The sequence below is a fragment of the Haliaeetus albicilla genome, chromosome 1 (assembly GCF_947461875.1).
Source record: "Haliaeetus albicilla chromosome 1, bHalAlb1.1, whole genome shotgun sequence".
Lineage (NCBI taxonomy): Eukaryota > Metazoa > Chordata > Aves > Accipitriformes > Accipitridae > Haliaeetus > Haliaeetus albicilla.
In genome coordinates, this window is record NC_091483.1 from 54973404 (window position 1) to 54996752 (window position 23349).

Here is a 23349-nt window from a genome sequence, read left to right on the forward strand (position 1 = left end):
TTAGTTTCTCTGTTCATTCAATTTAAAAAGAAGAGATGTAAGCACCAGCTGTCTTCTAGTGTCCTTGGGCACGTCTTTTTTATGGTAAGAACAATTTAGTTCAAGCTATTAGGTGCACCTTCCCAGCCCACTTCCAGCACCAAGCTTAACTGTGCCGCCAACTTCTTTAATTCCTGTTCAAGTCTGTGGGGAAACTCGTGTCTGGCTTCAAGTCTGTCCTTCTGAAACTAGCTGCACAGAGGCTGGGGAGCACAGGGCACACATTATTCATGACAAAATTGGTAAGCCTGGAGCGCCTTTTAGGCTCATGTGTTAGTCCACTGCAAAAGCCACATGTTGGCCTCCTTACTCTGTGCAAAGCTGCATGTGTAGAAATCTGTGTTGGAGTTAAGCTGTGAGGTTAATTAAAGCTGGAAGTGTTGGAAAGCAAGGCTTGAATGGAAAGATTCTTGAATGAAAATAGAAATGAAATGTTTAGAATATCTGCATTACATAGCCAGGACAAAGCATGCTTAGATAAAATATGAAGAGTCTTTTCCAGTGTACTAGAATTGGATGTCTCTCAGGGAAAGCAGAGCTGAGGTGAATTAAAGCAGAAAGGCATAGGTGCATCAAGGGCTGCCCGTTAGCTTCACTCCTATGCTACAGCTTCACAAAGGGGCCAGGATGGAAACATGGCAAACTGACATCTTACGTGGAAGCAAGAAATACAGTCATCTTGGTTCCTGACTCTTCCTGTCTCCAATATTCTCTCTGGGAAAGCTTCTGATCTGGATATTATCCTACCTCGTGACTGAGCATGTACCCTGGTGCAGAGGAGCAGTAGGCACTGGGCACTCTCAGGCCCCCTTTGTTTCTCCTCAAGCTCTCTGCAAGGGCAGCAGATCCTCCAAGGAGCTCGTTTTCCTTCAGACTTCTGAGATCTTTCAAAAAATCTCCAGCAACAGCTAGTGTCACTTCCCCAGCCTGTCCTCTCACTGCTTTATGTCTGACCCCACTCCACCAGCCCTCTCACTTGCTCTTCCACCCTGCCGTCTTCGTACCTCTTTTGTTCCTTAACTTTGTTTATTCCCCTCCTCTCTCATTCCTTGACCCTGCCTCTGCCGTTCTTCTCCCTTTGTATTTCCAGCCTTTAGAATTGCACAGTAAAACTTGAAATGTTAGTATGAATATGGCCTGAAAGCCCCCAAGCAGAAGCCCATGTAGGTGAACTGCCAATGTACTGTATTATTTTTAAAAGTACAGGGGGAGTTGTCATCTAAACTCGTGGTGTTGAGGTGTGCAAACTGAATTTTCTAAGTACATTAGGTGGTGTATTCAGGAGCGTTTGACATAGACTATGCTGCTAGCATAGGAGGTGCAGCAGAAAGTAGTCGTTTCTACTGACTGTGACTGTTTTGGGTCTGGTCGCTCTTTGACCAAGGACTAATTGCACTCTGCCAAATATGAGTATTTTCCCCTTAGCAGCACAGTGGGCTCTGGGTCTCTCCCCCACCTTCTGCCACCCTCTCCCAGAGACAGTACCTTTTCCCGCCTGCACATCCTGCCTGGTTCCACAAACCCAGGTTAGAGAGTGCGGCATTTCCATGGTATGAGTAAGTGTTACTGGTTAGCATCTTTTTCCCCAGCACTGTGATTCTAGGTGCAGAAATAAATTTGTCTGGGACAGCTCCAGAAACCAAAACCCCTTTGAGAGCTTTAAGAATTTGTTGATTCTGCCTGGGAATTGTGTGTGTAATAGAAGTTGGCATTTCAGTTATACTTGGAGAAAGATTCTGCTTCATTCCTTCTGTGCATGCATGAAAGTCACCTTTACTCCATTCACAACTACCCACACACACTTGAGTTCAGAATTAGAATTTTTACTCTGCTGGAATGTTTTCTCATGGCTGGAGCCTTCTCACACCTTTGGAAAAGGCTGATGTTGGCCAGCGTCACGCTCAACAAATGCATTTTGTTGCCAAAAGTAAAACCTGAGCCAGCCAAAAAAAGTGAAACCCTGCCAAGCTGGAAAGGCAATGCAACAATTATGGTTGGCAGAAAGATTTCTTTTCATGAATGAGTTATGTCTCAGTTATGTCTGATTATTGTGCAGGCTGCTCAAAAGAAGTGTGCTTACATGCCTTGCCCATGTAACGGGAGCACGGAGGAGGTAAACCTTATCCCATTCAGAGGCTGCTTCACACTGGGCGATCCACGTTGGGATGGGGAGAGGGCAAAGCACTGGGGGGCTGGCGGGGCAGGAGGAAGGAGTGAGGGGATGGGAGTTGCAGGAAGTTGGTGGTTACTCACAAGCAACTGACTCTCATTTCTTGTCTGACATTAAGCCACGCAGGCCGTATGCTGCAAGTTTGGCCGACGTCCGCATCTCTCTGACAATTAACCTAGTTTAGCACTGGCACTGGCAGCATGACAAGGATATTTTTCCTTGAGCTATTTCTCTGACAAATCTGGCAGAACTGGGCTGTCCTGCAATGTGAGGATAAACACTGCTCTTGCAGAGCTCTTATGCCTGTCATAGCTTAAATCCTGCTCTGAATACTCGTTCTGAGATCAGCTGCAACACAGCTTGTTTCACTGTAGGGAAGCTGACAAGTAGGTCTGAGGATCTTGGGGTTTTTTAACACTCTTGACCTTTTGGGGGAATCTGCCTTCAAGGTCCCCAGACTGCAGAGCAGCTGGCTGTGTTTCGTGACCTTCTCCATGAGCAAAGCTATTGTTCAGGAACTAGACTGGGTGCTTGTAGTAACTGGGTGCATGAGGATGCCAACAGCACAGGACACGAAAGCAGAGGTTTTATAGTAACATCGCTGGCAATGTTGGACTAATATGCCTGTGTGACAGCATAGATGTGGCTGCTGGGGGCTTCCTATTTCAAAAGGAGGGTCCAGGCTGGTCCCTCTGTGTTGAACTGGTACCTCAGTGGAGGCATCTGTTAGTCAATGACATGTCATACATCGTGACTAAAACCCCACTGCCACCGAAGAATTCCTGGCTTGGAACTGAACTCTGTTTTGGGATTAAGGATGTGAACTTTTTTTAACATCTTAGAAAGCTGAATTCACACCTAGGCCTCAGCAAAGTTGCAGCTGGTGAAGACTGAATTTAGCCCATGAATCCTTGGACTCTCTCTAGGACATGCTTTATCCATTCATATAATTTATTAATTGACAACAGATTCTGAATTTAGATTGACAGTGGGCAAGTCAAGCCATATTTCTAGGAAGTTTCCATCTCCTTGCTATTGAATTTCTGTTGGCAGCACCATCAAACTTTATTGATAAAGTCTTGTTCTTCTCAGCAGCACAGGCAGACAATCAGATTTGTAATGATCACACATAGCATTGGCTGTATCTACTCGTATTCATTCTCTTTTCTTTTTATGAAGGCACTGAGCTGAGTATAATGGATACCTGGGTGAGGAGGAAATAATCACCATTGACTCTGTCCTTGTGGAGTTGTCTTGCTCCGTGACACTGCTGTGACACATGGCATGAAGTCAGCTTAAGACAAGATATTTGCAGTTGCTGGAGCCATGCTCATTTTTTATTTGCTCTTCTACTAACTCACTACATATTATTTACCTAAATAATGTAAAATAAATGAATAAAATGTCTTTAGTGGTATAAATTTCAGCTACAAAACTTGATAATCAGTGTATTACTTTGGGATTTATTTTTCCCTCCTCGACTCTCTTGAAGTCACATTGACAGGAAGCAAGTGTTCTAGGTCAGCAAGTCATTTCATGTGCACATATTGGGAAGCTTACACCTCTCTCTATATTATGCATTGCAGTCCCATCATTCACTAGGCAGTGTGTAATATATTCTTAATGTAGAAATTCAATAATTTAGTAACCTCTTAAATATAGGATGAGGGGAATCTGACATGGTCTAAGGATTGTATTTTCTTCTCTTCTCTGCAGAACTTAGTGAACTGATAAGATTAGTAGACTGATGGCCTCGTTATTGTTTTCTGTTTTATTAAGAACAGATAGTGCTATTTTTGAAAGCATAATTCAGGTATTTTCTTTTTTCCTCCCATATGTGATAAGCATTACTGTTGTATGTTGTTTTTAACATTCAGTTAGCACTGGTGATATCTCACTGTTTTTAACCTTCTTTCCCATGTAAAATGAGTAGTGGAATGGTTTCATAGGAGCATCCACAGAGGCCCCTTCACTTGTGGATTTTGTAACTTAACAGTATGAAAGGCCAGAAAATGTCCCTCATGGAGCGGGCTTTCATGGAGAGGAGATGGGCATGATTAACAAAATCTGTCCTGTGATCCACAGGAGACCACTGGAAGCAGAGAGTATGCTGTGCTGCTGCTACTATATGAGGATGTATAGGTTGATATGGATGAGCAAGGCTGTTTCGCTTGATGTGTACGAGCATCTCTTGCCAAGAGGCTAAATTACAGTCAGAAATAAGCACTCTATATGAGGAGCACATGTTGCAACACAACCCTTTGCCAAACAGGTTTTGCAGTGGGAGCAGGAATCCCAGGAGGTGGTTGTGACTTGCCCTCACCACTGGATCTGGTTTAAACATTTGGCATATCTCTCCTTTGAGCATTACTCTCTGGTTTTTAATTACAGCAGGAAGATGGCACTGCTGGAGAAAGGTTGAACACAATTCTTTCCCAAATGCAGTCTGTATATGCTGGTGTTTCTTTTTTGCTCTTGGCACTTCTGCAGTTACATTTGTCATTGGGATTTGTTGTGGGATGCACATAGTTGAAAGTGCCAGTTGCTGCTACTTTGCCCCAACCCAGACTGTGATGGAAATATCGGTACTGGTAATATCAGTAAATCAGTCTAGAAATGCTGGGAAGATCCTGCCATGGGACTGCAATCCATGCCGTCCTCGTGCCCCACTGCTGTGACCTGAGCCCTGGCATAGGACTGGCAGAGTCCTGCACATCCCACGCAGCTGCCAGCGTTGGGGACTTGCTGTGTTCTCCACATCTGCTTTCTACCTGCTCTGTGCTGTTGTGGATCAAGGGTATGGCCAGACAAATGTACTTTCCTTGGTGCGGTGTCTGTAAATTTTCTCAGTGTCCATTTTTAAATTGCATTTAAATTTTGCATATCTTGATGATTTTTAGTGGATTGAGTATGCGTCATTTCTAGCAAACATGCTGTTTCCAGTTTCTTCCCTCAGAGGAGATTAAATTCCAGTACATTCTTGTTTTATTCTTCCAAGGCATGAGTGTGATGAAGTTGGACAGTAATGGTTGCTGCATTTCACTTTTTTCTGCTCTTTCCCCAGTGGTCTAAGCATCTGTAGGTTTGAAGGCACTTACAGTTATGGTCTTTGAGTTCAAAATAAATCAGAAGAGAATAGACCAAAACAGGACAGAGCATTTAATAAGATATATAGTGTACTTATAAACTTGCACTTAATATGTTGAGCTGACAAAGCAAATAAACGCAAAGTCCCACAGATCTGCCTTTTTTGTAATCTAGGCTTGAATAATAGTAATGTGACCCAAGTGAACAAGAGAAATTTATAAAGGGAGGCCGAGACCAAGTAACCCTCTTCTAGAGCTGATGAACTGTAATCCGTACCAGATATTTCCAAAATGCATTTGGTCCTGTTCCACCTACCTCATAAGACAAGCTCCCTTTCCCCTTTCCCCATCCCCTCCCTCTTCAGTAGATACTTAGTTACATGCCTCATATTTTTGCTAACTCAGTATTGCAGAGGGGTTAACAGTCTCTTTTTTAGAGAGAAAATGCATTTCACAGATTTGTGATGGTCTCCTTGCTTTTTGTTAATGTCTGCTAATTGTTGTTCAGGTCTTCCTGTGCTTCATGTCTCCTCTGTTTTTCAAATCCCCAGCAAATAGAGGTTGACAACCAGCGCAAAAAATACCATAGTCATTTTGTGCCCTGTGGTGCTTTACACCACCAAGAGAACTCACAGCTGACAGCATGAAGTTTTTTTGTCTGTGATGAGAGAGGTTGATTTGCTTGTGTGTTCGGTAAAAATAACAGTTTGCTCTTAAATAGGTGCTTATTTTTTTGCAGTGTTACACAAACTCTCTTGATGCTACCTGCTAAGTGGGAATTGGCTGCTTCTGTCCTATATGTGTTTTGAGAGAAAATGCAGGTTTGAAACTCTTTAAATAGGAATCTTTCTGTTGGTTCCCTTGACATGACTTGTAATGCTCATTCAGTCTCTGTCATCACCAGTGCGAGGCTGTGTTTTGGTTTCTCTAGTCATTTTCCACCTGGCTGCTCCTGGCTACCCTAAATCTTTGTCTTTCCTTTGCTTCCTCTCAATTCCTGTTTTCTTTATACCTCTGCTCTTGCCTCTCCCACACGTCTGCCCTGCTCCGTACAGCAGTACCAGGGGATCAAGCTTATCAGGGAAGCGTGGCCTTGAACGCTGCACAGCATGATGGCAGCATGTTTCTCCTGTCTGGTGAAGGAGAATTGAACTGGTTTGAAAATATAAGGTGCTCTCGTGACACAGACTCCATTGTAACCACTGCAGTAAATGCACACAGTCAAGATCAAATAAGGACGGTCCTGGATTTTACTGTGGTAGGTGAATGGAGATCACCCATTCATAGTTTCAAAGTCACTTGAAGCCAGTAAGTTCAGTCAGTCCATGGAGAGGCACTTCTGTCAGAGGTGCACAAGCCCTGCCCTCCTTGTAGTTGTGGTGAGACCCTGTGTGCTCCCTTCTCTTGTCTGCAAGCACCTGACTGGTCTGTGAAATAGTCTGTGAAAGGGCTATTCCCTTGAGTGTCTTGTCTTGTTCAACGAGAGTAAGGAGGAAAGGGAAAGAAAGAAACTGGCTGACTTGATCTGTCAAGGACCCTCATGGTCAACTCCAGTGATGCTGAGCACACTGAGCCACATGTCTTCCATGGCCTTGCACTATTGCAGCACTGCAAAACTCCAAGCTGGTTATGCTTATGTTAAATTTATGGATTAATGTATGAGTAAATTGTGAATTTAAGCTGCAGAGCTTAACTTCAGCAAAACACGTGGAGCAGAAGGCTAAAAACAAAGAAAGCTTTATGGATTGACCAGGTTTGGTAAGACTCTCTTTATATTAACTTCACTTCAGCAGTCTTGGTGAACTCTAAACATTTATCTGTTAGACTAAACATAGGTTAAGCCAGGCCATGAAATAGCTCGGCTGTAGAACTGACATCTAATCAGAGTTTTGTCAACTGATCCTCTGCCTATTTAAATTACCACCTGGACCGAAATCCTTAAAAGAGTTGCAAACTGTCCTACAAAACCCACTACAAACAGTGAAAATAAAATAACGTAAGAAAATAAGTGTTGTAAGTTCTCCCCCGATATCATTCAATTCCTCTTACTTAGTTGATTTGTTTGGTTCAAGGACCACCTAGTTGATTTGTTTGGTTCAAGGACCTCGTCCCTAGTTGTTACTCTATCTGCTATTCCACTACTCAGACAGAGGAAGCTATGGAAGTTGGAAGAAGTAACAAAAAGAGTAATATCAATGTGCTTGATTTTTTCCTCACTTAAATTAGTTCTATACAGATATTATTCCATTGACTTTAGCAAATTACTCTCTTGAATTTCATTGGAATAATTAGGAAGAAATTGAGGTTTTGCGTACATAGGCAAACTTCTGGTTTTTACACCTATATAGCAGAGTGATAGAATAGTAGAGATCCAAAAAAATATTCACTGATTCACACCATGCGGTTTTTAGCAGAGACAGCAATTTTAAAAAAACAGAACATCCCTTGAGGTCGTGTGGGTGAATGAGTTGAAACAATACAAATAAAATGTTATGGACTCCAGCTTCTGCAATCTCTTTGACAACCTCCCCCTCCCTCCAAAAAAAACACACCCCTGTGTGGGATCTTTGTAAAACCTCAGACTCCGCTTTTCCCGCCCCTTGTGACAATGGTAGCTGTATGACAATAGATCCTACAAAACTGTGACTTTTCTTCTAGTTTTTTTGTTGAAATTTATCTCCCTGCATTGGCAAACACAAACTCTGTGACTCTAACACTGACCAGAAAGTCCCTTTGAAGCAGGATGTTTTCAGGAGAGTAGCAGGACTGGTGATAAAACAGCAACCCATTGCTGAATGGTTAGATCTGCAGCTAAAGGGCAAGGGTGCAGAAAGGCCCCTGTTTGTCTCCAGCGTTGAAGCTAGTCCTTGTAAGGGTCATCCACATCACCACAGAAGGCTTCAAGGGGTTTAGGGGTGAACGGACTTGATGCCTGTCTCATAAGTTACTGAAGAAGCTGAACAGTGTAACTATAGGCTAGGGATGAATCCTGGTCCCCTCTCACCACACCTCTGGTTGACCACAGTGATGGGGATGAAGTAGGAATCATTTTGATGTCTCCATTGCACCTCAGTGTCCCGGGCACAAGGAGGCAGAGGGTTCAGGTTTGTTTTGGTTTTTTCTGTTAACTGCAGGGCTTATGGTTTGGGTCATCTTCATTCTAAAAGCTTCTGTGCTGTTTTTTCCTTATCTCCTGGCAGTGCTTGAGAGTGGGATAGGTCTGGCACCGTATGACACTGCTCCCTCCCTCTGTCCCCATCCTCCTGCTTGGGGAGGCCCTGGGCACCAAGGAGGACAGGAGGCAGTCCATGTCTGTCTGAGAGCTGCCACAGCTTGCTGCGTGGGTATACCTCGGCAGGATTTCAAAACGACCTTGAGATCGTGTTTCGCCTCCAAAGGTGCGTGACTTCCTGCAGAGCCCGGGGACAGCGTTTTGCTATTTTCTGTGGGTGCTAATGGGACAACTGGCCCTGCATGGACTTTCCCTGCAGTGGGCAGGCAGCTTGCAAAGGGAGCAAAGGGAGAAAGTTGAAGCCATGGGTATGGCCTGAAACCTTCCTGCTGACATTCCCTGGATGTGGCTGTGACCAGGCAGGAGAGGGCTGATATAGGGCTATCTCAGCGGCCTCATTTGCTCTGAGACATGCCTGTGTTCTTCATCAGAGAGAAACAAGGAAAATGGATTCTAAGTGATTTTATAATGTATATGTCTGTTTTTCAAGCTGTGTTTGCTATTTGTAAAGTTAGTCAGACCTGGGCTTCCTGAGCAATGTTTTCAAGAAAAGCTTATGACTGTGTGAAGCATTATTCTGGAATCACCTATTGTGCTGTCCACCCATGACAACTCCCTCAGCACTTTTTTTCCTCTCTGACCTTTCCAAAAAGAACAGCTGTGCTGCCTATGGTCCCCTGTGCCAAGGAAGCAGTTGCTGATGTTATCCTCCCCTCCCTTCTGACTGCTTTGCAAAGAGTGCTTCTTCCAGGTCTTCTGAAATAGTCACGTTGAAGAGAATGGTCCTCACCCTTACAAGGGCGTGAGCTGTAAGGTCCAGGGCTGAGCACAGGAATTCGGGTGACCCATGATTCTGTATCTTTAGCAAAACTTGGATGCAGTGCCAGCACGCTGTTTCAGGTCCCAACCTCTTTTGTGCTTCTGGAAGGTAGATGGGTGTCTGTTATTTCTATACCCTTCCTTTTTTCTAGAGATGCTGAGGTGTCTAACGGGGAATAAAAGTGCCGTTCCCACAGTTAGGGCTTTATGGGACTGCTTTTATTCTTCTTGCTTTTGCGCTATGGTAGTTTAAAGAACCCACAAATGAGCCAAATCTGTGTTGTGGGAGACGTTGAACAAAAACATAGTAAGCCCTAAGGACTTCTTTTTATTACACGTGAAATAAAGTGAACCTGTAACTTGTTTTCAAGATGTGGCATGTTGAGTGGTAGACCCTGGATCTCACAGAGCTCCAGAGCTTGAACTATCGGACAATATCACCTCTTAACTGATCCTGAACCACTGCTAGACACAGCTGATCAAATTAATCACCTTTTACAGAGTTGGGTTCTTTTATAAGGGATGCTGCCAGGAAAGTCTGCCTACTGAACTGGGGGAGCTTTTTTACCCCTGAAGTTTTATTAGGTCAACAGTGTTAAAATGATACTTTTAATACGTTAATTAAAAGAAAGCAAGTTATCAAAGGAAAGAAAACAATTATCTGTTTTTCCCCCAGCAACAGAAGGATCTCTTGGTTCACTTCCTGGTGTTACTTATGCCCATTGGCATGAATGTCTATGCTTCGTTATGCCTGCTTCTTTGTGGGCTAAAGGAATGGGCAGGTACCTTTGTAGACTTAAAAACGAGCCGTAATTTTACTGATACCTTGATTATACATGGCCACTACCTAGTGCGAAAAAAGAATTTTGGGATGCAGGGCCTGGAGTTATAGAGTGCAATGGCATTGAGAAACTAGTACCTAAAATTGGCACTTCGAGCTCCCACAGTTTCAGTGTGGTGTCCAGAAGAAAGAGCAGGGAAGAAAGGGCAGAAATTATCCCCACAATAGACACACAAAGAAAAGAGTACACAGGGAAGTTAATCCATAATAAAGTTGGATGTCAAGTGACAATACTGTTCGTACTCTAGGATAGCTTCTCTGGTGAATGCTCTTACTCTAGAACAGGGATGTCTCCAGGGAAGCTATTCTCGGATGTGTGTTTCTACACATACAGTATACATAGTGTGGCTAAGGTATCATTGCACAACCACTACAGTAATTATGTACCTCCCTGTTGCAGACAACCCCTTAGGAAGCAGCACCATCTCTGGAGGCTGGGTGCAGTTAGCCTTTGCAGAACAATTTGTGCTCAGCTTTGGAAGGTCTCCTTAATACCAGTATCTAAGTACTCAGCAAACCCTCCTACATGATGCTGTAGTATCTTCAATTACCTTTTAAAGAAATAAGAAAATAATTTGCCATGGGGCTCTTCTGTTTACAGTCACTAAATCATTAGATGTTTCTTTCCCTTTCCTCTTCCTCCTCCTTTTCCCTCCGTATTGCACCCTTATAAACACATAGTGCTGAGTATCTGGCTTTGCCCTTCAGGAAGCAAACTTGTTTCAGGGGCAGTTAAGGAAGTTCCTTGGAAGGTACAACCAGCTGAAGATATGTAAGCCACCAACCAATGGTCCAAGGCATTGTACAAATTACTAAAACAGAGACCCATGTCTCAATTGCTAATATAAATATTTAAATGCACTACCAGTTTTGTTTAGTCTGCCTACTAATTTTTTCTTTTTATCCTCAATGTCTGTGTCAGGCTGGGGTGGATATTTTGGAACCAGAGAAAATTTTCTCCTTGTAGCTGTAAGATCATTCTGTATTATAAAGCTGGCCAGTTTGGCTCAATGAGCCATCTGCGTTGACAGGCTGTTGTGATAATATTTACGTGAAGCAAGTAGGATTTGTTTTATGTATGACTGAATCTGGGCTGCCAACATGTCCAATGCCCCCAGCATGCCGCTGTCCACTGGACACTAGTATAGATGTCCAGCTGGAGATCTTGTCTGTTGGTGATGGCTTGGGTCACCTTGAGACATGATGTGGGTAGTGCCTTTGCTGTGAAAATTAGCAGGTGATGAGGCATGGCATGAGCACGCTGCTGGAGGTTAGATTGCCAGCTCCCTTCTGAAGGACCAGGGTCACCTCAGTTTGAAGAAGACAGATTTAATTATCCCCCTTTCAGAGCCAATAATGAACTGACATCATTTCCTATGCCACCTTGGTTTTCCTTCAGGGGGTCCATCATCACGGCTAACGAGACCCAAGTCTACTTAAATTGTGATGTTAACAAAATCGCAGCCTGGGCTGGAACAGCCTCGGGCACAGAGGCTGGCTGAGTCACCCAGATGCCACAACCTGTCACAGAGAATTCGCGGTTTGGATTCATTTCAAGGCAGACTCTCGCACAGTAGCCCCAACCCATTTTGTGGTCCAGCAAGGTCAAGCAGGATGTGCCCTCTCCTAGGACAGCAGGGGCAAGGCCACCATTTTGGATTACCCAGGGGAATATAACTGTGGCTCATGCTCAAGGTTCAGTTCTCCAAACCTGCTGCCCAGGTTTGCCCACAGTGTTCTCAGTGCCCATTTGCATGCATGATGTTTATATTTCAATTTCAAAAGCAGAAATAGTTATTAGACCTTGAATATTGGAATTCCCAAGGCTGCAGTGGCATAAAAAAGGAACAAAAGAGTAGCTTCCTAAAGAACATTTTGGGATTGTTTTCTATTTGTTTCCTGTATTTTAGTAGGATGAGTGTGTAAGTTAGTGTGTTTTGTAACAGGACTCTTACTCTGAATGTTTTTTTAATAAATTGAATAATTGAAGAAAAACAGAGTGAAAACATCCTCTCTTATTTATACTATGCAAAAATATCATGAAATCTGAGAAAGTAGTAAAGACTAAAGAAACGCAGAGCATCTGCAAGCTAAGGTATAAGAAGCAGCAGCCTGAACAACTTGGGCTTAGAGTAAGATATGGCGCAAAAGTTGTTTTCTTCTTCTCCTACTTTTTTACGGTGAGAACAATCACTCACTGGAACAACCTCTCCAGGGACATGGTAGAGTTCCCACCACTGGAAGTTTTCAAGATGCAATTGGACAAGGTGCTAGATAGTCTCATCTAGGCTCCCTTTCCCGTGAAAGGTTGGAACAGATGATCTTTTGAGGTCCCTTCCAACTGGGCTGTTCTGTGATTGTGACCCTTGCCTTTGTCAGGGAAATTCTTTTTGTGTTGTTGGTAATACAGTGCCCATTTCTGAAGGTATCTTCTGTAATTAAGGGGATCTGGGGTTGGATTCCTGCTTCCACCCTAGTTTATGCGTTTTATCCCATGATTCATCAGTTATATCCTGGTGGTCTAAGAAAACAAGACACAGCTTCACGGAGAGGTTCTCAACCCATATTTCAAGCTTCAAAGATCACTTCTTTGTCTTCGGACTGAAAAAGCTTGTGTGCCTAGATGGTATTGCCATTTTTTCCCCAAGATACTGGTTGGACTAACAGAGGGCCATGCCTTTTCTTATGAACTTCACCCAACTTCAACCAAAAAGTCATAGCAGCCTTTGAAGCAGGACTCAGATTCTCCCTTCCCAGGTGCCAGTTTGTCATTTGGCGAGAGCATTAGGCTCCCTCTTGCTTAACCCTCCTCTCTGAATGAGCTTCAGCAGGAGAAGCAGAGATCTGCCTTACCCCAACCCAACCTGAGCTTTAGTGGTTAGAGCAGTCCGGAAAACTGACGTGTGAGGGTGTGAGCTCCGTCAGCTTCCCTTGCCAAGCGAGAGCTGACAGTGGTCCACGTACAACAGCAGGGAAACCACATCGCTGTGTTTTTGGATGCTTTCCTTGATCCAAAGAGCAGCACTGCCTGTAGGTAGCTATATGGGGAGAAGGCTGAGTGGTTGGGCTTTTTTTAGCTTTGGATAAAGGAATTCAGGTTAAAAGTATTTCTGATAGTTCTGTTAAAAAATGGTGTTTAAAAAAAAATGTTTTTCACCATTTTTACAGCATAAGTGAGCATTTCCTACCATGTGAGCTTTAGGAGGACTGTAAACAACATTCCAGCCATACTTGTGCTGTGGCTGGATATGGACTTTCTGGAGCCTTTAAATGCTTTTACAGTGTGTGTTTATTTTAATGGGAGGGTGAAATATCTCACTAAAATATCTCATATTCAACTGGGTGGAACCCATAAAACCACAAGCAGTGAAGATTTTTGCATGCCCAATGGGTTTGGGGTGTTTTGTTCTGAAAACTGGCTCATAATGTCCCTCTGATCCGTCCTCTTCCAGCCGTATGTGCAAAGACGACGACTGCAGAGCCAGAAGGATTAGAAGCCAGAATAGTGTTTCACTAGCCAAAAGTATTGTTGGCTATGTTATCTTCACAAAAAAAATAGTCTAATGAGATATTTAGTCAACAGCGTGACTTATGTACTTCTTACGCCAGTGTCAATACTCATTTAGGCTGAAATCCTGGAAACTGAACTCTGTGATACACCAGGAAATGTTGTACTCTTCCTTCCCCACCCCTACAGGGAGCCTGTGTTGGTTTAGGGTTTAAAGACACGGTGCTTCATGAGTCAAATGCAGTTGATTTCTTATAGGACTGATTTAGGGTCCTTGTTGAATATGAGACATTGGAATTGATAAGACAGGAGAACTACTTTTTTTTAAATGGGAAACATTTGTGACATCTTAAGATGCTTCTTACTTGTGGTGGCAGAAAAGTTTGCTCAACACTCAGGTGGGCACCTGACAGGGATCTCTGGTTTTTCAATTTCTGAGGTGTGCTGAGACCTTTTTCTGACCTTCTCCATGAGGAAGCAAGTATGTTTTCAGAGCTTGATGGGTACCAAGATGTGTTAGTGATGTAATTTAGATACCCGTGCTGACCTAAAAGGCATCTTATGTGACTTTGGGGTCACTGAGATGAGAGGCAAGTGCCACCAGAGCTAGAGCTGTGGGTGGCTGTCCATAGCATGTTCTGTCAATAGGAGGCAGCCCCATTGTTTCCTGTAATTTCGAATTCCAGTGGAAACCCAAGCCTTGGGTTGAAAACACCTTAAAATTGAACACAGTGTTCCCTTTTTATTATTTTATATCTAGAGACTTATGTGCATGTGTCATTGCTTTGTGCCAACATAAGCCTCAAACCTGCTCTCAGTAGTGCTGGCTTGTCGAGTCTGTGACATAGCAGATATTGTAATTAGTTTTATTTTAAAAAGAAATGTGTGCTAAGTACGTGTAAATACAAAGTTTCTGTCTGGCAGGCTCTTCTGTCTGTAGCTACAAGAATCGGGTTATGTTGATACTGTCACTCTTGTTAAAAAAACAAAACCCCTTGTCCCATTGCAAGCATATTTTGCTCACTGCATCATAAAGTTTTTGTAGTATAGGTGGGGATAGTAGGAGGGGAAGACAATGCCGAGATACTAAGTTCCAGGAGACTAGTTATACCTGTTGAATATAATTCAGTGATCAAAACACCAAACAATAAACATGAAAAACACATGAATCAACAGATTGAATGCTTATTCTTAATGTTAATTATATGTGTGTCCACATAATCTGACAAATGTAGTGTATGATATTATGAGGTATAGCACTGCAATGCTTTAAGAATTTCTTTGTTCTTGCACTTGTTATTTTAGTCACAGATAACTTGATTTTAGCAGCATTTACATTTTTTGAGGCTTTGTATATATATGCTGTGATTTTCCTTAGGCTCATTTTCCAGTTAAGGTTCTAAATGAGGAATATATTCTGTGATCCTGCTGCAGTCTGCTGTAAAAGAGGTTACGTTATTATTTTATTAGTATAAGGCAAAATCAGTGATCCAGATTGCCTGCAGAGTACCAGTGCTGTTCTTTGAGTGGTCTTGGGTGGACCTGAAAACCAGATATGAAGCTGACAGCTGTTGATGGCAAGCGTTATGTTACTTTCCAAATACCCAACTGACACACATTGCATGTGATTGCTCCCTCGTGCGTGCCATTTGTAGATAAAAGAATATGAGTATTGATAAGTACCCAAGTTTTCCACGAAGAAACCTCTTAGGGGTCTTTCTAAGTTATGTTTTCTCACTTTCTCTTGAAACAATGTTCCAGTTTTACTCTTTTTAAAGAGTGGGTAAGGCTGAAGCTTTCAAGTATGTTGTGTAGAAAACAGTGCAATTCTGGAAGGTGATGAAAGCACCTGGTAAGGGACTTTAATATTGCACTTGAACAGGATTAATGGGTTTAAATGATGTTGATCTGTTGAATGCTAAAAACACCAGAAGCCATCAGCAAGGTTAACAGGCTCTCACCAGCTCAAAAATGTTAGTCCCACCTGTTTTATTCTTCCCTCTTATTTTGCTCTGAATCTCCTACCCAGGTACTGATAGGTTCCTTGCTGTCAGTACCTGAGCACCTACCAAGAGTTAGAGATAGTGTGCTACTCCTCTGTTTTCTTTGTTTGTGTCAGCTGGTGTGAGTAGATTGCATGACGTATGTTTAATATTATTAGTTTACTCTTGGGGAGCTTCAGTATTTAATTGAGTAAGTTCAGTACAAATAAATGCTGCTGTTGTTTTGCATCACAAAAGATCACTGTGGTTCTGTACTTCTGGCCAGTAACTTCACTGTGATGAAAAATGTTTGCTTATAGTAATCTAGGAGCAAATAATGATTAATAGGCTGACTGCAGTCTTTCAGCCCAGTTAATTCCTCATTTTTGTTGCTCAAGGTCTGCTTGTGTTCTACAAGTATTACATTTAAAGGCAGCATTGAAAAGGTAGAAGCTGTAGCAGCAGCCCAAGGGCATGCCTTATGTGAGCAGTGGGAAGACACTGCCGATGTCCTTGTGCGTTCTCAAAGTGTTGGTGGCTTGGGCACAGGTGGGAAGGGGCAACAGAAGGTGAAGCCACAAAGTCAGTTGTGAGTATTAGCTTCTCAAAAGTAGTGGTTGTGTTAAGCACAATATTGAAGCTGTGCTAATCCATACAAGAAGCTGGCATTTCCAGTCTGTATGCTGACTTGCCCATCTCAGCTGACTCTAGCAATTTACAACTCCGTTCCCCTATATGTAAGACAGCTGCAATTTGTTGGAATGGTTTAAGACCAGACCTTGAAACAATGCTTGAACCTTGAAGAGAAATCAGTACAGCTGTAGTTTCAAAATCATCAGTGACAGAGTAATAGCCTGGAAGAAGTGTCAGGGGAGGGAGAGAACATGGCCTGGACCAACGATTTGTACACAGTCCCAACAACAACTGGGATCATTGCACAATAATCCCAGTCATGATTTTTGCCCACAATTGCAGGCAACTAGTATTGTTTACCTATTTCTTCCAATTCCCTGTTCCCATGATAGAGCTTAACGGGCCTTCTAAAAGATTTCATAATAGAAGTTGATGATGGTGGTTGAAATACAACTTTTTGTTTTTTAAAGAGAAGGGAAAAAAAGCTTAAACATGACCACATGTTACATGACACTTTAGTAGCATGTACATGAAGTTGAAACTCTGCAATTTATTTAAGAATAAAAATGTGTTCCAAGTTCTTTCAACTCTCCTGAAAACTAGTAGGAAATCTGGAAATTCCTCCCTTCCCTCAGCATGAGCAGTCAAATTTAAAATGGGGATTTGGTTTCCATTGAATGCTTGTTCAATTTGTGTCTGGCACTGGCTGTCTGTCCATCAGTAGTCCTGGGAACTGTGGGGACTGGCCTCTGAACTGCAATTCCATTCTCCACCAATTGAAAGTACTTTCAAGGCCCTGTACCAAAATCAGTAGCCATGCTAGCTCCTCCTTCTCAGCCACCAAATCACAGAAATGGGAGTATGTCACTGTAGGTGATGACTAGCATAGTAATTATAAAGAATGCTCTCTCTCTATATTTTCCTCCTATGCTTAGTAAATCTTTTTGGTTTTAATCTGTGGGAACTCTAAGCCCTTCTTCTAGTGGTGCACCCAAATTCATACAGAGTAACTGACGTGGAAGTGTAAGTATACAGATACTCCTGCACACGTTCCTTATATAATAAACAAATATATTTTGTTTGACAGCATCATAGTGCAAAAGCACTGTAAAAATGACAGCCTTTCCCTGGGGTCAGATCTTTAGAGATAGGACAGAGCACAACTTTAGGCTTTGCTAGTAAGGTAGTTCCAGACTTTGTTGAATTACAACAGCTTCATTAAAATAAAAAGCATGAAAAAACCTTAGGAAACCATAACAGGGATATGCAGAAATTAAACTGAAAAAAAAATAGATATTTGAGAGTTTTTTCCTATCTTGTGGGAAAGTATTTAAGCTAAATAACTTTAGCTTAAAGAAATAAATGTTATAAGGACCTTTATAAATATTTATAGAGTAGTAATGCAGAAATATAGAATGATTAAATCTACTACGTGTTTATACTTTAGCAAAGGCCTCTAGCTGACAATAGAGAGCAAATAACATGAGACAATCTCTCTGACAGCTAGACAGAGAAGCCATTTGCCTCATCTGAATGTCTATCGTAGCTATCTCCATGTTGACATGGAGAAGAGCAGTGTGTATGGAAGCAGAGGACAGAATCGCTCATCCTCAACCCCTTGGAGGCAGCGGGGATCAAGCCGCCAGCCGTGCCTCCCTCCCAGCCAGTCCTGATGCCCCAGGTGCCAGGGAGCTGTCTCTAAAACGCTTTTGTTTATCAGGTTATGGAAGTGAAAGAGTAATAGTAACTGGGACAATTTCCCACTTAAGTTAGATAGAAAATGAGCATTTCCCCCCCCCCCAAACAAGATGGCAAGCCCCTGACACTGGAAGATCATCAGGGAGAGGATACTCAAGTGCATCAATGCCAGGGTACAGAGTGCACAGAACAGCAGTGGTGAGTGTCTAGAAATGTTGCTGGCATTATGAAATTCAAGTGCAGGTGCAGAGAACAGCCTGTTTCTAGTTGCATGTTTAGACAAGGTCTTTGCAGCCTGACTTTCAGCAAGTGTTGGTTGGACTGTTACCCAGGATTTTAAGCTTTGCTTTTTACATGGTTCATCCCCTTCTTTAGGAACATTGAAGAAAGTTTAATGTAGGCAGGACATTCCTAGCCACAGCTGGTGATTACAGTAGCTTGAGGAATGCTCTGGACATGACACAATCCTTTACAAAAAGCAGAAAAGGCAAATGCATTTAAAAAAAATCAGGTACTTATTTATGAAGCTTTTTTCATATGCAGCATTCATGCAGTGGTTAATCCCTGCAAGAACCCAGAATTACCAAGGAAAAAGCATTGCTGTTAAGCACTCAGTTCCAGGATTGATTTTCATATATAGCAAAAAAGAGGGATTTTGCACATAGGACCAGGACTCACAGAAGCCAGATTTCCAAGCAAGGATGATACAACATCGTTTGGCGTAAAGAGCAGCAGGGTATCAGTCACCTTCGCTGCTGAAGACCTTGATGTCTCTGGCGTCTTAAGCGTCAGTATGGTTGGTCTGGAAGGGAGATTGCGCATTTGCTGCATTTTAGCTTAGATCTGTAACATAGGATTTGGTTGGAGTTTAGATGCCTCGGTTCTTTTTCAGTTTTGGCTCCAGTTTCTGGTGCACTGTTGGCAAAAGGTCAGAGGGGAGTTGGTGTCATCTCTGTCTGAGAACTGATCAAGTCAGTTCACTCCCTTATGATGGAGTTTCAAAAAGCTTTAGAGTTTAGGCGTTTGGCCTGAAAACCATGTGGTTGTTATTTGGGTTATGTTTGGGCTACAGTCACTGCTGATGCACACACGGTACAAATGGTTCCTGTGGGGCAGAAATTGCCAACACCTTCTTGTAAGTCAAACTCTCCAATTCAAATCCCCCCCGCTTCCTTCCCAGACATAATAGGAGCCTCTCACCAGGGTTGCACAAGTGAGGTTATCAGCACCAGCTTATCCAGGACGCTCCTTGTAGGTCATCTGCAGTTTCTCCATCATCTTTTCCACCAGATCAGTTCAGGGGTACCAGAGCAGTCGGAACAGTTTGTGTGACAGGGTCAGGGTGTGATACACACTGTTGGTACTTCTGATCCTGGCTTGTGTCAAGCCCAAATTACAGAAGGATGAGATTGCTTGCAGTGGCATAGCTGAAACAGACTTGTCTACCCTGATCAGGGTTTAGCTTTGGATCAGCGACAACAGCCCATTATGCAGTGTTTTCTTCTGCTGGGCAATCCTGAGTGCTTTGTATACATTATTCTTAATTGCACTCAGACAATGTGTCCATTGCTGCTGCATAAAAGCAAAACAGCACCAAAATATAAGTGTGCTGGAAGTGAGGTTGGGAAAGCACTGCTGGAAATGGGCAGGGAGAGCTTCTGCTCTGTTTATTTGTGCCAGACCTGGCTCACAAGCACTGTCATTCTCTAGACTCACTTTTTTTTCCTGTGTTTCCTGCCTAGGCAGTCAGGTGTGAGACAGGGAGAAAGAGGGATAGCCTGTAAAGTGACAGAAATAGAAAGCAGGGCATTTTTAAAAGAGCAAATGCATTATAAATATATACTTCTTTTTTTTTTTTTCCTGTGATATTGTTTCATATAGATCACTAGAAGTGAAGTGAAAAAAACCCATGCAGTTGTCCTTGTTTATGTCTTGCCTTTACGTTTTGCCCAGTGTGAGCCTGCGTAATGGAAATCCTTGAGGTCGACCTCACTTTCAGGCGCTCCTTTGCTGTGCAAGTCAGGGATGCTGCAAGGAAAATGCATTTCTGTTTTCAAACAACTGTTTTCATTTCAATTTGCAAATGATGTGGAAATGTTTCTGTTGGCCTTGAGTTTGACTGAAGCTTGTTTTTACCAATGGTAGGACCAAGTTAAGGCAGCCACAGAGTTTTGGATCCCCTGGCTCCAGCGCTTGGGATGTGCTGCTCCTGAAGCACAGACCCTCCCTCGCGCGAGGAGCTGGGTGCAGGGCAAGGCTTGCCCTGCAGCTGCTGATGTTGATGCCAGCCAGAATTGCAGACCTGCTTGAAGCTTCAGCAGCCTCCACTGCCCTTTCACTGCCCGGTCGTTAGCTCATACGGCCAGGATTTAGGCCAGCATAGTTCTGCTTCATGAAAGAGGCCATGCAAACAGAAGAAACTATTTTCTGAATTTCCTGTATGCACCTAGTGACACTACTTTAATGGCATGAACTGTACAACACGCATTATTCATGTCTGTTTACCTCTCTCGGTTTTGACCTTCAAATTGTTTCAGCTGCATGGATGTACTCGCTGTCCGGCACAACTGAGAAGGAACATAAATCTGTAGCTCACCTTGGCCACCAGACAGTGTTGGGTTTGCTTTCTGACTGACCTATGTTAATCAGGTATCCCTCTCTTCCAGCTGTAAATCAGGCAGCTGATTAATAATCACAGTGAGAGAGATAATTAGTACTGGCATGTAGCTGTTTTATGGATCTCTCTTTTCTAGGAGCCAAATCCAACCATATGGAAAGATGTAGCTGAGCCACTATAAATATGATTCCACTTAGACAGTCATCTCTTCTGTTTTCTGTTATCACAGCAGTGTCAGCACAAGGAAAACAATGAAAGTGAAGAGATGCTGTTGCAGATTTTATTACAAGTTTGAGGGCTTGGGACTTTTTTTTCTTCTTCAAGGACACTGTGTTAATCTGAAGAAAGAGGGCTTGATTTGTGTTCATTTAGGCCTGCCACAATTATTTAAGAAATAGCTGTAGTGCTCATACTTGAAGAGCTTTGGTTCTCTTTTAACTATTTCTGGCAGAGTTAGAAAGATATGCCTTGTGCTTTGTATCATGACAACTTGTCTTCTCCAATAAGCCGCATCTTAAACTGTGTCAGCCCTCTCTATGTTCAAAGTAACTGTCTTCTGTTCATTGCTGTTGGATTGATGCTGTTAGCTGGGTGTCTGCAGTGCAGCCAGCAGCAGCGAGTGAGGATTTCCACAGAAAGTGAAGGCTTTAGCAGGGAAGTGCAGATGGGCACCAGGCAGCAGTTGAATCCATGTAGCTGGGAAACCTTGGGCAGAGCCACTTCTGATCTTCACGTTGATCTTCATGCAACCCACCAAAAATAAAAAAAAAGATCTGCGTTTGAGGACCCATTCACAAGGCTCTAATATCAGCTGCTGAAACTTTACTGGCACAGTGAAAACAGAGGCAAATAAAATAAAATGTGGAGCAGGAATATCTCTTATCATGTTCCGAATCTTTACAGGATCTCTGTAAGGCAGAGGTTGTCTTTTGAGAACAGCAAACAATTCACCCTGAAGCCATTTCTTTATGTTCATTTCATTGTGTTGGCTTTTTAGACTATTGTTTAGCTATTTTGTTGAGCATTCATAGGCTGGATTAGTAAACGTGACCTTACTGTGAGTGGGAGAGGTCAAGGACAGATTCCCAAAATGCTGTGTTGGAGAAGTTTAGGTAGGCTGCAAGAGGGGAAGGCCTTTGTGTTTCTGCTTCCTATGAAATACAAAGGAGAGCATCCTGCCATGGTGTGGGATGCTGGGCAGGGTGTGGAAGTCACCCCTTTTTTCGGGAAGGAATAAGAAAATGCCTGCTGCAGTGAAGGCAGGAGAGCTCTTCCTTTCTGTTTTACTCTATTATTGTTGCAGTCTTGTCTTGGAATAGGTGCCCCAAATAGCTCTTTGTTGGTCTTTTGAAATAGTTGACTAACCTTCTCTTCCATAGGAGTATGTTCTTTTGAGATGCCTCATTTTGCCTGTGAAAGGTTTCAGAAATAAGTTCTGCCACAGCCATTCCCATCCACACCTTAAAGCATATACAAAGCCCTTACCTAGTTGCATCAATATGATACAGTTTGGGTTGGGTTTTTTTCCCCCTCTTTAAGACAAAAGTTGTCAGAAGCGGTATGAGGTAAATGATGGTAAATCATAATTTCATGCTAAAAAAAGGTTTTAATTCAATTCTCTCTCATAAAAAGCCAATACCATAAGAGAAATTAAACTACTGCTCCAAAGCTGATATAGAGAGCTCTGTGACTCGGCTGCATCTCATCTTTCTGTCCCAGGAACTGCTTTCATAAATCATTTCTCTTCCAAGGCTTCTGTTCAGTGTACTACTTCTTTTCTGATGCTTAACCCACTAGCGTTGTGTACTGTATGCATTATGCATTGCCTTTTGTGCATGCCATATATTACAAAGAGCTTTCTATCCCTAAGGGTTTCGGCAGCTATTTCTGTGAGTTCGTCCTACAGGGCACTTTTATGAAAGTCATCAGTTAGCCTTTGCTATGAAGAAAGAGATAACAGTAACTGAAAGTAGGCCAAGCTCATTAGATTATGATTAAAAGGCAGATTTTCTTTTTAATGCAGTGAATGAGGTTCTAGTGGGTGGGCACTGGGCAGAAGAGGTGCTGGAGAAAAGTCACAGGTGCTGTGTTCTTGGGCCACTCTGTCTCTTTAGTTATTTTATAGCTGTAATTAAATACTGACTCATGAAGAGCATAGTGACCTTTAATTTCATTCAAGTGACTTTAACAAATCTTAAGAAAGAAATGCCATGTGTGGTCCTGCCTTTGCTGTCTAGAATGAATCTAGAGCAGATAGTTGGGAGCACAAGTAAGTTGTTTCAAAGCAGGCTTATAATCTGCCTCTTACAATGCTGTATCTTCAGCTCTTCTGGGAACATGCATGGCTCCACCAGAAACGGAGGATTTTGTCACTGTGGAGGTCGAGTTAGGATTTGGATTTTCCTCTGGAATTATTTTAGAACCCGCCTTTAGCTCCCCAAAGAGGTGAAGTCCCAGGTTGGCCCAAGGACCTTGGTCTGAGGACCTGCACTCAGCCATTTGGTGGGAGCTCTGCACTCCCTCCTTGGCTCTGGCAGGGCTGCAGGGCCAGTGGGACCCCCCCGCCTCCTGCACCTCTTCCTCTGTCAAGGCAGTGACGCCTCTATTTTAGTGTCTCAACTGAGCTGGAATAGCAGAGCTGGAAACTTCGCCTCCATGGCTGAATTTGAAAACAATTCATTAGGTGCAGTTCAAGTAGTAAATGGTCTGTATGGGCACTGCGTG

The 23349-nt window shown here is 42.9% G+C and overlaps 1 protein-coding gene across 10 annotated transcripts in view; it reads left to right on the forward strand.

Moving 5' to 3' along the window:
* Positions 1-23349, forward strand: part of LNX1 (ligand of numb-protein X 1) — a 139868-nt gene that overhangs the window by 79676 nt on the left and 36843 nt on the right. The gene's annotated exons all lie outside the window — the stretch shown is intronic.